The sequence below is a fragment of the Xenopus tropicalis genome, chromosome 5 (assembly GCF_000004195.4).
Source record: "Xenopus tropicalis strain Nigerian chromosome 5, UCB_Xtro_10.0, whole genome shotgun sequence".
NCBI classification, from domain to species: domain Eukaryota; kingdom Metazoa; phylum Chordata; class Amphibia; order Anura; family Pipidae; genus Xenopus; species Xenopus tropicalis.
In genome coordinates this window covers 119,858,360-119,873,326 of record NC_030681.2, presented here as the reverse complement: position 1 = coordinate 119,873,326, position 14,967 = coordinate 119,858,360, and the positions used below count along the sequence as shown (strand labels likewise).

The 14,967-nt window shown below is 40.3% G+C and overlaps 1 long non-coding RNA gene across 1 annotated transcript; it reads left to right on the top strand.

Annotated features, from left to right (window-relative positions):
- The first annotated feature begins 1,242 nt into the window (after window positions 1-1,242).
- Window positions 1,243-2,792, top strand: LOC108647695. The gene is made up of 2 exons (XR_001924656.2): window positions 1,243-1,466; window positions 2,397-2,792. It is a non-coding gene; the product is annotated as an uncharacterized LOC108647695 (long non-coding RNA).
- Window positions 2,793-14,967: the final 12,175 nt, after the last annotated feature.

Below are 14,967 nucleotides of genomic sequence, written 5' to 3'. Positions count from 1 at the left end.
CTGTGCAGTGAGAAACTAGTGCCCCTATGGTGCAACTTTTACTATGACCAAAACGCTTTATTGCTCTCCACAGAAGTGTTCATGCCAGGGATACATTTGGTATAGAAAGAAAGGAGTGCTCTAGATACATTGTTATATAATATCTCAAAAGGAAGAAACCCTTTAAGCAAGTTATCTGTGCAATTTTCCTAAAGCTTGTGTAGTTTACTCTTGTTGAAATAAGCCACAGCACTATTCTACACAACTGCCATTATGCACAGCCCGCAGCTGCCTGGTGGGAGTTGTATTTGTGCAACAGTCAGCACCCTGCTCTAGGGGCATGGCTAAGGTATTGCTTATTGTTGCACCCTGTATCTGCCTGGGTACCCTTGTTAGACAGCCATATGGGGATCTTAAATATGATTGATGGGGGGTGGTTATTTCAGAATACACTATTATATTAATATATTCTTTATGTAGTCCATCGTTTTGGACCCGATGATCTGGGAAATATGTGAATATTTTGTGAACTGTAACGTTATTTTTATTGGTTGCTTTGCATAACATGGACAGTGTAAGCAAGCGTTACTGTGGTTTCAACAATGTTTAACACAATTATTTTGTTACATGCTTTTATTTTGATTTTATGTTCTTATGCTTCATAATACAGTCTTTTACCTATGAATATATAATCTTGTTCAGTTCTCATTATTGGCAAAGGTGTAAAGGGTAAATATTTATTAAGGGACATTTTTCTTTGATGCTTATTTTTTCCTCTCAAGAAGGACAGTTGTATAGGCTGCATATGAATCCATGTGCCACGAGCATATATCCTTTCATTCTGCTTCATGTGCTTTCTACACACATTTAGCTATTGGTAAGTCTCAGTCCTTCGTTTTTTGCAGGAATTTGTACCTTTCCCATTTTTGTAGGCTATTAGATTTATATGAGTACGGCACAGATCTTACTCCTTTTTTCACACAGGCGCATGTAAGTGCTCAACACAGGTGGAACGGAACATGCTGCCTTTTAACTGCATTCAACACTGCATTTTTTTGCGGTAGAACACTGCCACAGAGCAATACAGAATGAAATTCCCTTCTGTACGAGCCCTAAAAGATGCTCCTTGGCTACTTAATGATTCACATTGACTTTTTGATTGTGGCCAATAAAAGCTGCTGGCTCAGTCCCCCAAAACCAAGTTGGCAGTTTACTGACCTGTCTATTAGGCCTCTCCTACAAAGTGCCGACCAGTATCAGTATCAGTATAAATCAGCAAGTCAGCCAAGAAATAAAGAGAATAAATGAGATCTGTATGCAGCTTACCAATCTCTGTGTACTGTTATTATAGGGAAAAAGCAAATCAGTTGAACACAAAGAGGACACTGGGAAATGGCACGACAATGATTTACAGCAGATTTCCCAGATCACCAAATCACTTGAAAGCTTAGGGACACATCTGTGTATGTTGCTGGGCTGCTATGACTGTAAGTACATTGCAAGTAGTGCAGACCCTCTAGCTGGAATTTCTAGACGTGTCGTTGGTGATCTGATTTTACTGCTACAAACTAACTGGTGCCTGAAGGTCTTCTACACACAACTAGTTTCCTGCTGGGAGAGAGGCAGAAGGGAAAGATTAGGGGAAGAAGTTCATGTTCAGCCACCAATAAACCCCCCACTTTAGCTGCAGTCTGCACCTTGCTCTGGATTTTTGTAGGCTACAAATTCAGGCCCCATTGCCAGCTCTGCCGCTTATGAATAGAGCTGCCAAATGTATAGGCATATTCAGGGGGATAGTTAAAGCTCATGCAGAGACTTGTGGGAATTCTATGTTCAGGGAAGGCAATGTATTCTTTGTACACATGTTTCTTATAGTAAATGCCCCTTACTGACTTTTTATTAATACGCAGGTTCCCACATATACCAGCAGCCCTCTCTATGTGCTCAGAGAACCATTTAACCATACAATATTACAGTGCAGCCAACACTTATAATTCCCATGTTTATATATGTAGCCTTAGCATTACTGTCAGAATTTGGGTGCTTAAACCCTTCCAGGAGACCCGTGACCATCTTTGTACTCCTCATTTTAGCTTCTAGTATCTCCTCCTCCCTCATAGAGTACAGTACAAACCTTGGGTCATTGATCATTTTATTAGTTTAGTGGTTATAGCATCTCACCACCCTGGCCCGTCCATGTGTACAGTCTGTTATTGTTTGTATGTTTCCCCTCTATTATACCGGGTTTCAGAAAATGCTTTATAAAAATATATATAATGTGTGTGTATATGATATAAACTGTACTGCTGATAGGGCATCGGGGTGGTTTCCTTGGTGCTGCTTGGTTCTACTCTTTCTAGTGTATGGAATAGGAAAATCTTCTTGTGCCTTTAAGCCCTTTACCTTTCTGTTTCTAGGTTGAATTCTGGGGAATAATTTACTCGGTGGAGCACAGGCATCAAAGTTACAGCCTGCAGTTATTGTGAACTACAACTCCCAACAGCCTCAGTTACTCCCGAGTATGCTGGAAATCATAGTTCACGTGAGCTGGAGATGCGGCTTTGGCATGCCTGGTTTAAGAGACAGTAAGACATGAGGAGGCCAATTCACTAACATGGATGCTGAGTTGCACCAATGTTACCATAGCAACCAATTTAGTGGTGGCCAGTCATGTTGGGAAACAAGAGTAAGGATCTGATTGGTTACTAATGGCAGCTGCACTGATTCAGTTGAAAGTTAGAAAAGCAGCCCAAAGATATCTATGATTTTATTGCTCTGTTAAAAATGTCTATATTTGAATATGTCTGTATTATTCAACCCTCTCCCCCACAACCGCTTAAATCCTAAGAGTGAGAACATACTATAACCTACTATATACAGTGGAGGAAATAATTATTTGACCCCTCACTGATTTTGTAAGTTTGTCCAATGACAAAGAAATGAAAAGTCTCAGAACAGTATCATTTCAATGGTAGGTATATTTTAACAGTGGCAGATAGCAAATCAAAAGGAAAATCGAAAAAATAACTTTAAATAAAAGATAGCAACTGATTTGCATTTCATTGAGTGAAATAAGTTTTTGAACCCCTACCAACCATTAAGAGTTCTGGCTCCCACAGAGTGGTTAGACACTTCTACTCAATTAGTCAACCTCATTAAGGACACCTGTCTTAACTAGTCACCTGTATAAAAGACACCTGTCCACAGAATCAATCAATCAAGCAGACTCCAAACTCTCCAACATGGGAAAGACCAAAGAGCTGTCCAAGGATGTCAGAGACAAAATTGTAGACCTGCACAAGGCTGGAATGGGCTACAAAACCATTAGCAAGAAGCTGGGAGAGAAGGTGACAACTGTTGGTGCGATTGTTCGAAAATGGAAGGAGCACAAAATGACCATCAATCGACCTCGCTCTGGGGCTCCACGCAAGATCTCACCTCGTGGGGTGTCAATGATTCTGAGAAAGGTGAAAAAGCATCCTAGAACTACACAGGAGGAGTTAGTTAATGACCTCAAATTAGCAGGGACCACAGTCACCAAGAAAACCATTGGAAACACATTACACCGCAATGGATTAAAATCCTGCAGGGCTCGCAAGGTCCCCCTGCTCAAGAAGGCACATGTGCAGGCCCGTCTGAAGTTTGCCAATGAACACCTGAATGATTCTGTGAGTGACTGGGAGAAGGTGCTGTGGTCTGATGAGACCAAAATAGAGCTCTTTGGCATTAACTCAACTCGCTGTGTTTGGAGGAAGAAAAATGCTGCCTATGAACCCCAAAACACCGTCCCCACAGTCAAGCATGGGGGTGGAAACATTTTGCTTTGGGGGTGTTTTTCTGCTAAGGGCACAGGACAACTTATTCGCATTAACGGGAAAATGGACGGAGCCATGTATCGTGAAATCCTGAACGACAACCTCCTTCCCTCTGCCAGGAAACTGAAAATGGGTCGTGGATGGGTGTTCCAGCACGACAATGACCCAAAACATACAGCAAAGGCAACAAAGGAGTGGCTCAAGAAGAAGCACATTAAGGTCATGGAGTGGTCTAGTCAGTCTCCGGACCTTAATCCAATAGAAAACCTATGGAGGGAGCTCAAGCTCAGAGTTGTACAGAGACAGCCTCGAAACCTTAGGGATTTAGAGATGATCTGCAAAGAGGAGTGGACCAACATTCCTCCTAAAATGTGCGCAAACTTAGTCATCAATTACAAGAAACGTTTGACCTCTGTGCTTGCAAACAAGGGTTTTTCCACTAAGTATTAAGTCTTTTTTTGTTAGAGGGTTCAAAAACTTATTTCACTCAATGAAATGCAAATCAGTTGCTATCTTATTAAGTTATTTTTTCGATTTTCCTTTTGATGTGCTATCTGCCACTGTTAAAATAAACCTACCATTGAAATGATACTGTTCTGAGACTTTTCATTTCTTTGTCATTGGACAAACTTACAAAATCAGTGAGGGGTCAAATAATTATTTCCTCCACTGTATAATCTCACAACATGTAGACGTCGTGCCACATCTATAATGTCACCCCCAAGAAAGCCTTTGGGATTCCTGATCATTTATACCCTTAGTACAACGAAGCAGCAGATACTGTATAACAACGACTGTTATTACATTACATTAACATTTATTTATAAAGCGCCAACATATTCCGCAGCGCTGTACAATATGTGGGTTACATACATTGGACATACTGAGTAACATATAAAGCAATCAGTAACCGATACAAGAGGTGAAGAGGGCCCTGCCCAAAAGAGCTTACAATCTACAAGACTGTAATGTGATTTATCATTATTATCTGCATGTGAATGATGTGCATGCCATGTGACACCATGTGACCTGTGCTGCTCTCTCTCACTGGACCCTATGCAAGTGTTTCATACTTAGTTACATAGTTACATAGTTACATAGGGTTGAAAAAAGACCATTGTCCATCAAGTTCAACCCATCCGAGTAAACCCAGCACACAACCTATACTAACCAATCTATACACTCACATACATAAACTATATATATACAACCAGTAATACTAACTGTAGATATTAGTATCACAATAGCCTTGGATATTCTGCTTGTTCAAGAACTCATCCAGGCCCCTCTTAAAGGCATTAACAGAGTCTGCCATTACCACATCACTAGGAAGGGCATTCCACAGCCTCACTGCTCTCACCGTGAAAAACCCCCTACGCTGCTTCAAATGGAAGTTCTGTTCCTCTAATCTAAAGGGAGGGCCTCTGGAGCGCTGATCCTTTTTATGGGGGGGGAAAAAAAGAACCTCCCCTATCTGCCTATAATCCCCTCTAATGTATGTACAGATTAATCATGTCCCCTCGCAAGCGCCTTTTTTCCAGAGCAAACAACCCCAACCCTTACAGGCTAACCTCAGTTTAAATCTTCCATCCCCTATACCAACGTGTAATTGTGGATAACAGAGTACAAGTAATTATGCTGCACTCTAGGGGGCTGATTTACTTACCCACGAACGGGTCGAATGGAGTCCGATTGCGTTTTTTTCGTAATGATCGGTACTTTGCGATTTTTTCGTATGTTTTGCGATTTTTTCGGATTCTTTACGAATTTTTCGGATCCAATACGATTTTTGCGTAAAAACGCGAGTTTTCCTATCCATTACGAAAGTTGCGTAAAAAGTTGCGCATTTTGCGTAGCGTTAAAACTTACGCGAAAAGTTGTGCATTTTTCGTAGCGTTAAGTTTTAACGCTACGAAAAATGCGCAACTTTTCGCGTAAGTTTTAACGCTACGCAAAATGCGCAACTTTTTACGCAACTTTCGTAATGGATACGAAAAACTCGCGTTTTTACGCAAAAATCGTATTGGATCCGAAAAATTCGTACAGAATCCGAAAAAGTCGCAAAATATTCGTTTTCAAGTCGGAACTTTTCCAATTCGGGTCGGATTCGTGGGTTAGTAAATCAGCCCCTAGGTGTGTATGCTATGTAGCTGCACTAGGGGGGGTGAGCAATAGGCAATCCATGGCATCTGCTCAAACACATTGTGATGAAATGGCCCAAGTATTGGGTTTGATACCTGCCTTACTAATGTTACTAATTATTATATGAGTCAAGGTCTTGTTAAAGCAGGGCTAGGCTACTATTGCCCCTGAATTACAGCTCTTGGCATCCCCATAGGTATGAATTTCTTTATCAAAGGCAGGGTATATTTTCAAATATTACTGGAGAACTGCTGAACAAAAAGCTAAGTAATTCAAAAACCACAAATAATAAAAAAAATGAAGATCAGTTGCAATCTGTCTCAGAATAGCCCTCTCTACCTCATAATAAAAGTTAATTTGCTGACGTGTGTGAGGGGGCAGTACCCAAAGCAAAATTGCAGCCAGACGAGGCAAATTACCTTGTAGTTAACATTTCTTCAGCGAAGCTGGTTACCTAGATATAACAATGTGGGTGATTGAATTCCAAAAGTATATTAGAGACATGAAATTTAATGTACATTACAAAGTACTGATGTGAAGAATATTGAACGGAAACCTGATAACACTGTATATAACACAATGTGCTAAATTAAAAAAACTAGGTCATTTATCCCTGAGGTCACTAATTATTCTCTAACTACATTTGAGAAGGTGGTCACATATAATGTAAAAAGAATGTGGGATGTACATAATACTAAACCTTTGTATGTTAACTTGCCCTTTGCAGAAAGGAAGGCCATTGCCTCTCTTAAAAATAATAATTCTATTATAATCCGGAAGGCAGACAAAGGGGGTGCCACGGTTATAATGGATATAATTAAATATATATGCTGTGAATCTGACTTTAACTTTCCAAAAGGAAGTTGACCTGTTGTTGATGCAGGCTTCTGAGAATGGTGTTATTCCCACACATGTTAGGGCTCTGGCACACGGGGATATTAGTCGCCCTCGACAAAACTCCGGGTTCGCGGGCGACTAATCTCCCCGAGTTGCCATGACCCGCCATCCAACCGGCGAACATGTAAGTCGCCGGCGGGATGGCACACGTGACGGCGCGATTTCGGGAAATCGGCGAAAAAGACTCGCGAGGCTTTTTCGTCGATTTTGGGAAATTGCGCCTCCGCGTGTGCCATCCCGCCGGCGACTTACATGTTCGCCGGTGGGATGGCGGGTCATGGCAACTCGGGGAGATTAGTCGCCCGCGAACAGGGAGTTTTGTCGCGGGCGACTAATCTCCCCGTGTGCCAGAGCCCTTAAAGAGTTTCATGTTATCTACTTCCCAAGATTGACAAATATCTTGATAACTGACCAGGCAGACCAATTGTATCTGGCAAAGCTTCAGTACTGGAACCTTTGTCTAAATTTGTAGAGAAGTTTTTGCAACCAGGATACTACTGATCCGCTAGGTAAACTTCGTAGCTTTGAGAATTTAGAGCTGTGCAGCACTGACATACACAGTTTATATATGTCAATCCCACAGGATGAGGATATATAAGTGATAGACGATGCACTTCTTGAAAAAAAGTTATGGCACCACCTCATATATTTTCTTGTTGATTGCCTATCACTTGTACTGCATAAGAACTACTTCAACTTTGTGGGAATGTATTGCTGATAACATCAGGGCATGTCAATGGATTGTGCAGTTGCGCCCTCAGATGGTTGATGCTCACTGCAGGGGTATTACCCATCACTTATGTGTGAAAAAAGTTTATTAAGTCATATTAAGCCACACCCTTAAATCCAGGTGCCTCCTTCTCCTCTGTTGATAGTACAGCATCCCCCAGCACATAACAGTTACACACCATACGGACCCCGCTAACAACTATTTGCAAATGCTAACAAACTCACAGAACAAACCCCTGCAAGGTTCACCTCCCACAGGCAGCATCGGGCAGTCCTGTTTTGGCTACACACTAGACTGCACATGATGAAATCATGCTGGAGACCTATTCATTTAGTTAACCAAATCTGAATCTACTCGCAGTCTGTTCATTTAGATCCAAGCATATCAGTTGATTTTGCCCAAAAAAGTCCAAATTAGCCAACTTTATCAGCATTGGTAGGTGTTCTAATAACTGTGCAGAATAATGCAATTAAATCTACCTTTTCGCCAGTCATGGATTGGCAGCAATTTCCCACATTTTGCCATCAGCAAATTATTTTGCAAAACTGCATCAAAAATTTGCAGAAACAAAAAAAATCACCACAAAAAAACAGAGAAATGTTGCTGAATTATACATAAGTGTGTTTGTGTGCCCCACAACCTATATTTGGCACATAATATACATAATAGTGCTGTCTATGTCACGGCTGTGCAACTCGAGGCCCACGGGTCAGATGTGCCCAAAAGATTTTTATTGCTCCCAGTATGCTCAGGGGCTTCATAGACTTCACTATATGATATGGTCCTTTTAACTAAAAAACGGCCCTCCAACATGCTGTGTGACATATAATTGGCCCACTACATGTAATAAGTTGGACAGCACTGGGCTACATAAATGTACAGTAATACAACTAACAAAGGTAGTGCCCCTTGGGCAATCATAGATCCACATAGGGAATTTGTTTTTATTCATATAGCAAAACTGACAAACAAATGCCACATATGTATATATAATGTATATATAATTTAGTCAATATAATCAGTGGGTAAAGATTTTTACCAGTGTGTATAGGAGGTTCTCTTATTATTTTAATCCGATTTTAATAAAAACCAATAAAGAATTATATTTTATTTGTTCTATAGGTGTGCCAGAGTTACATATGTGTCTTTCCGCAGAGTTACATATGTGTCTTTCCGTCTTCTGCTCTGCTTATAGGAGGTTCCCTGACATAAGTGTTTTGGGAGTCCTATAAAATAAGTGACATACAGCATTTGTTACTGACACATCTCTCTGGATGCAAGATGCAATAGTTTATATTTACTGAGTAGTTTAGGGTCCAACAATGAAGCAGCCTGGTCATTGCCAGAATAATGAATGAGCTGCACTGTTCCTACACTCACCGGCACCCTTACTAGTAGGAAACTGACCCCCCTCATATATAACTTGTATATAACATTTCACCAGCTAAGGCCAAACCCCCTGAGGGTGAGTATAACGCCCATCTCTGCCCACTATTCAGGCCAAGGAAGGGACACCCTACATGCTAAGGAGCCCCAGTTACACCTGATTTAGCAGCAGCAGCAAGATAACCCATGATGAATTAATGGATCCTTCCAACAGGAAGGAGGTTCTGCACATATAAGGGCAAACTAATGGCATATAAACCTCACTCATGAACAGGGTACATTTCACTCTGTCACATCACTGCTCACCAACTGACTAATTGCTAAAGCGCTGTGACAGTTATTCAGTTGGTGAGCATTGTGGTGAGAGGTAAGTGATCTTCCCTTCAGAGAGATTATTTGCCAAAAACACTTTATTTTATTCCAAAAAGAGTGGCTATAATGATAGTGCTGTACCCCTGAGACTAGTGGGGGTTGGATTTTAGTTCATTTTGGCAAAATTCTTCTAAAATGGGCTTTGGAGATGACTTTAATGCTGGCTCTGGCTGAGAGACACAACCAATATTTGACAGTTGGGGGGGGATACCAGCAAAACACACTCCCCCCATTAAAATATTGTTATTAATATAATCATTTGGGTTGTCCTGTGCTGTACTGGACAGTATTTATCTTTTTCTAGAAGTGATGGGCTCTTAGATTAGGGCACCTTTAACCCCCAAATGACTACCCTGCATTGATGTATTAAGGGGTACTAAGGCACGTACTTGAAATCTAAATCTGCTATTATTTCCAGCAGAATTGCACTATTTTGCCCTGAATAATACACAGTGTTAGAATATTCAATTATTATTCCATTAATATCCAATTTAGCACCTATGTTCATAAATCCAGGCCCAGGCCTAATTTTCTGTTTCTGCCTCTCTACAGCTCTCACTTATCAGTTACTATGGAAACACTGTTTGCTTAACTACTACTATGGTTTTTAGTTTGGGGGGCTTACATCTAAAACAATGGTTCCTAAACTGTGGGGATGGCCTCCTTAGGGGACCCAGAGCGATTGGATGGGGGCAGGGTCAGAAATGATGGGGCTATATAATACCAAATCATTAGCCCACTGGTCATCTGGACCCCCTGGTTGGTGGGCCCTACCGACAAATATGGTCCCAATAAAAATAAAAAGCCACTCATATGCATTGCCAAACCCCGATCTGCCCTTTCATGACAAATCATACCTTTAAATATCTTGGGCCTGATTCACTAAAGTGGGATAAAAATTATCGCACTCTTTTTTGCGTTAAATAGTTGCGATAATTAGCGCACGATTCACCATAGTATTATTGCGTGTGTTAAGTCGCAATTTTCGCATGCAGTATTTTTCTCACTAGTTTTAACGCATGCGTTCATTTCCGCGCTGAAAAGAATACGATCGCATGATTCACTATAACTTAGGCGCACTAAATATCGCATTTGGCTATGCGAAAATTAACACCTACTACAGGCAGGCGAAAAATTATAGAAAAGTACAGTAAATGAGTTTTTGGCAATAAAATATGGACTTACAGTGTTATTTATTCAAGTATGTGTCTTTTTACTCAATTTTACTAAAGTCTTGGCATTTATGGGATTTCGCTACTAATATACAGTACTATAGCGGTGAATATTTTGTCGCGATAATATACAGTACAATAGTGGTAAATATTTAGTCGCGATATTATACAGTACAATAGTGGTAAATATTTAGTCGCGATATTATACAGTACAATAGTGGTAAATATTTAGTCGAGATATTATACAGTACTATAGCGGTAAATATTTAGTCGCACAAAATACATTACTAGGTATAATAATAATAGAAAAGTACAGTAAATGAGCTTTTGCCAATAAAATATGGACTTTGCAGTGCTATTTATTCAAGTATGTGTTTCCCCTAGAGTGACACAGCCGCCAGTTTGCAGGAAAATGGTCATTTTTAATACAGTCATTTTACGAAAGTATTGGCGTGTATGGCTAACATGGCGTGCGTTCATTTGCGCGACTATTTATATGCGGCTACAAGTGATGAAATGTTTCAGGAGGCATGGATTCGCAGCAAATTTTTGGACGTGCAGCAAATTTTTCCACAGCAAATTGTTTCATGCATTTCGCAAAACAATCCGCCAATGGCAAAAAAAAATTTGCCACGCAAAAATTCCCCGCACATCCAAAAATTGACACAGGCTTCAAAAAATAATAGTCGCTGGCAACAATTTTTTTGCCCGCACACATTTGCTCATAAGCATAAGCATCTACTATTTATATGCTGCCTTTTATATGTGGCTAATATTCATATGCGGCGACAATTTATATACACTATTTCTAAGCTACTATTTATATCCGGTGACTAAACGAGAGCGTTATTTAGCGCATGTACCGGCAAATACCGCATTGAAATAGAAATAGTCCTCGCAAGTTAAATAACACATGCAATATCGTAAAATAGCGCAAGTATGCTTATAGTGAATCATGCGAAAAGTCACGAAAATTAAGACACAATAAAATTTTTACTGCTCGCTATAAATAGCGCACATTATTTCGCACTTTAGTGAATCGGCCCCCTAGTCTTTAGCCCATTTTGCTGAATAGTAAAACTTGCGTTAATTAGTACGTAGCGTATTTTCTGCCGAGTGTGATAACTCTAGCTCTTCTTTTTTTTTCTTACTTATATTTTTATTGTTTTTTGGGGTTTTTTTTTGCAAATAAACATTTATACAGCACCTCTCTAGCACTCTGTGCTCTCCCAGGGCAAAATGTCGCCAGTTTTATGCTGCCGATTATCGCGTGCGTAATGTCACGACAATTAGCGCATGCAATCAATAGCGTGCATGCGAAAAATACCGCGCACGCTATTTATCGCGACAAAAATATCGCATGAAATACTGCACGTAAAATGGTGCAAGTATGCTTATAGTGAATCGTGCGAAAAGTCGCGAAAATTAAGACGCAATAAAATTTTTACCGCACGCTATAAATAGTGTACGTTTTATGGCACTTTAGTGAATCGGCCCCCTTGTCTGCTATGGGACCCCTGACCTGTACTGCCCTGTTGGTGGCCCTGCCTAAGCCCAATTATTCCCTAAATGCATTCTGTCTGAAGTTTACTTGCCCTTATATTATATTCTATGGTCTCTCTATACAGATTGCTATAGTGCTGTTCCTGCTGGACTCTGTGCGGTGTTTGCTACCTGCGATTTTCAGGTTTTCATTGATTCCTGAGAGATTTTTTGGCTTCCCCTTTAGTTCGATCAATTCCATTCTGATCTGAGCTGGTCTAGGGGAAGCCACTTTCTACTGAGGGTCTCCCTTGGGTGCCCCGGCCTTGTGCCGGCCCTCAGGTGTGAGGAACCCCTTACTATCTGAACCAGAAGAGTTTAACATCTGGCACTTCTGGTTCCAACGGCACCTTCTGGCACACTTCTTTTAAGAGGTAATCTTACTGATCTTTAACCATTTATGTAGCAAGTCTGCCCAGAATACTGTCTGATACTGATATGTGACTGGGAATAGAAAGCTATAACCACACATACATGTCCTATTGCTGAGACTGCCTGTGTCTGTGCTGCCAATATAATGCCCCATTGTATCACTTGCCTTTAGGTGGCTGTACTTTGAGGCAGCAGAATGCCAGAGGTAAAGGTAAGGAATCACTTTATTCTCTCATTTTAAGTAAAGGGAATGTGGAACTCTGCTCTCATCTAACATGCTCTTTCTTTCTCTTTTATTCTCCTTGAGTGCCTGGTTTCATTATACACGATTTGACACCTTGCATCATTTTATAACATATATAGGTGGAAGCTGCCATATCACTCACCTCTCCGCAGATACTGTATCTCCTATAATTTAATGGTAATGGCACTCAGGGTGCTTTAAAGAGGTTTGTTGCCAGGGAGCATTTGTAGATGGGGACAAATGTACAATAGATGGGTGTAAAATCCTTTCTTTGAGACCATTTTGTATTACTTCTTACTACATACACTGTCTCTCAAATTTAGCCTCTACCCTGGCAGCATATAGACCCATTGAGAACTGAGTGCCTAACGTTCTTTTACCTACAGGTGCTTTTCACAGTCCTGGAGGACTACATTAAGCTGCAGACCATCGACGAGGCCCTTCTTGGCTACTATGGTAAGTATTGTAAGTTTTTGACCCCAGAAATATAAAGTTGTCACTCCCAGCATTCCCTTGTAAACATTCAGAACTTTTCTTCTGCTGAACTTCAAGCCACTGTCCAGTTTCAGGGCTACTAATTCTCTAATTTTCCTTTGGGGAGGGGGACCAGAACAATGCTATTACCGCTGATGGGACAACTATATTAAAGGAGAGGTTATACACTATTTAGCGATTACAGTCACTGGTAGTATCTAGCAAATTACACCCCTCCAATAATATGGGGATTCATTCTCCTTTAGCTGAATAGTACTCTGCAGTACATGACACGAGTATATGATAGAGCAGCCTGTGATTTCATTTAACCCAAAATGTATTGGGAAAAGCGGAAACATGGCCACTGTCCTTGGCAAAGGCCTCTGTGCTGGGTTCTTATATGTAACTGGTTCCCTCTGTAAGCTCAGTGTTTAATTTCAATGTGTTTCCCTGCAGAACATCACTACCTTCGAAGGTATCCGGACACCGACGACTGGTAAGTAACATGAAAATGATCTTATCAATTATCTTACCTTTCCCAGATTAGATTGTAAGCTTTTTGGGAATATTTATAAGAGCAAATACTCTAACTTTGCCTTAATCTTTCTTTTTCAGCTTTTTCTAGAGCCTAAAATGTTTTTTAGTTGATTATTATTTTAATACTATACTAATTTTTATACTGTATAAAGCACCCAAACAGACACAAGTGATATTCCACTCTGCACCCTACAGTGCATTGTGGCACATTTTGTATCTGCTCAAATGAATAAGTGCATGTACAGTAGAAATACAGTGAAATAGTAGGTAGGAAGTGTCACTAATGATCTGTTGGGATTTTGCTTTTTAGGGATCATTTCATCAACCAATATTATGTTGATAACGACGTTGGACATCTGCGGGACATGGCCCACTTTATCCTTATGGATGCCTATCGGGTAAGGAATCCAAAAGAGAAGTTTAGATAAACAGGGAAGAAAATTTAAATGCAAATGTTTTGTGTGACTCTAAATGATGAAATGGGGAAAATTACATTAAAAACAGGGAATAACATGAGCAGATCCAGACCCTCCCTGAACAACTAAAGCTATTCCCATTATGCAGTTTAAAGGATTAAATAGACCCATAAGCCAGTACAAAGTTAATATGTGTGTGCAGGAACTAATAAGAAAGGAGTTTGTGAGTTTTGGCTACTGTGTCCTGTAAACCAGGAGTAGCTGAAAAATGCAGAAGGCCAAGCCTCCCTTTAAATAACTGCAACTTGAGGCCAATAATGAAACTAAAGCAAAATTGCTTTATAGATCTGATTTCAAGGGGAACAGCTAAGATATATAGATTCCTTTCTCACATTGGTACCTTCCTTTATGTTACAGAAACAACTTGAGGAGCTGGAGGTAACTCTTTATGACATCCATAAGGTCCTGGCTTTATCTGAGGTAAGTGCCATTATTATTATATTTGTTATTATTATTAGTGAGGTTATTTATTGTATCAACTGTATCCCTATTATTATCATTTGTGGGTTTATTACTCACCATATTCCAGCAACTGCCCTTAATAATATTATCAATGCTATTTCTTTTATACCCTCTAAATACCATTACTGTGCCGCTGTTACAAATCAGCAGTAGTTTAACGCAGAGTCTTGTCTCTCACAGCAGGAGCATGAGGTGGAGCACATACTGGACCAATATGAAGAGACACAGCAAGCCCGGAGAGTAAGTTTCCTGCCCACTTTACTATTCCAGAAGATTTTTATGGGTGGTTTGTTGCTGAATTCTTGAGGCCACAGTTAATGTTGGTCAGGCTATAGGGAATAATGTGCAATATTGTGTTTTAAAAGAA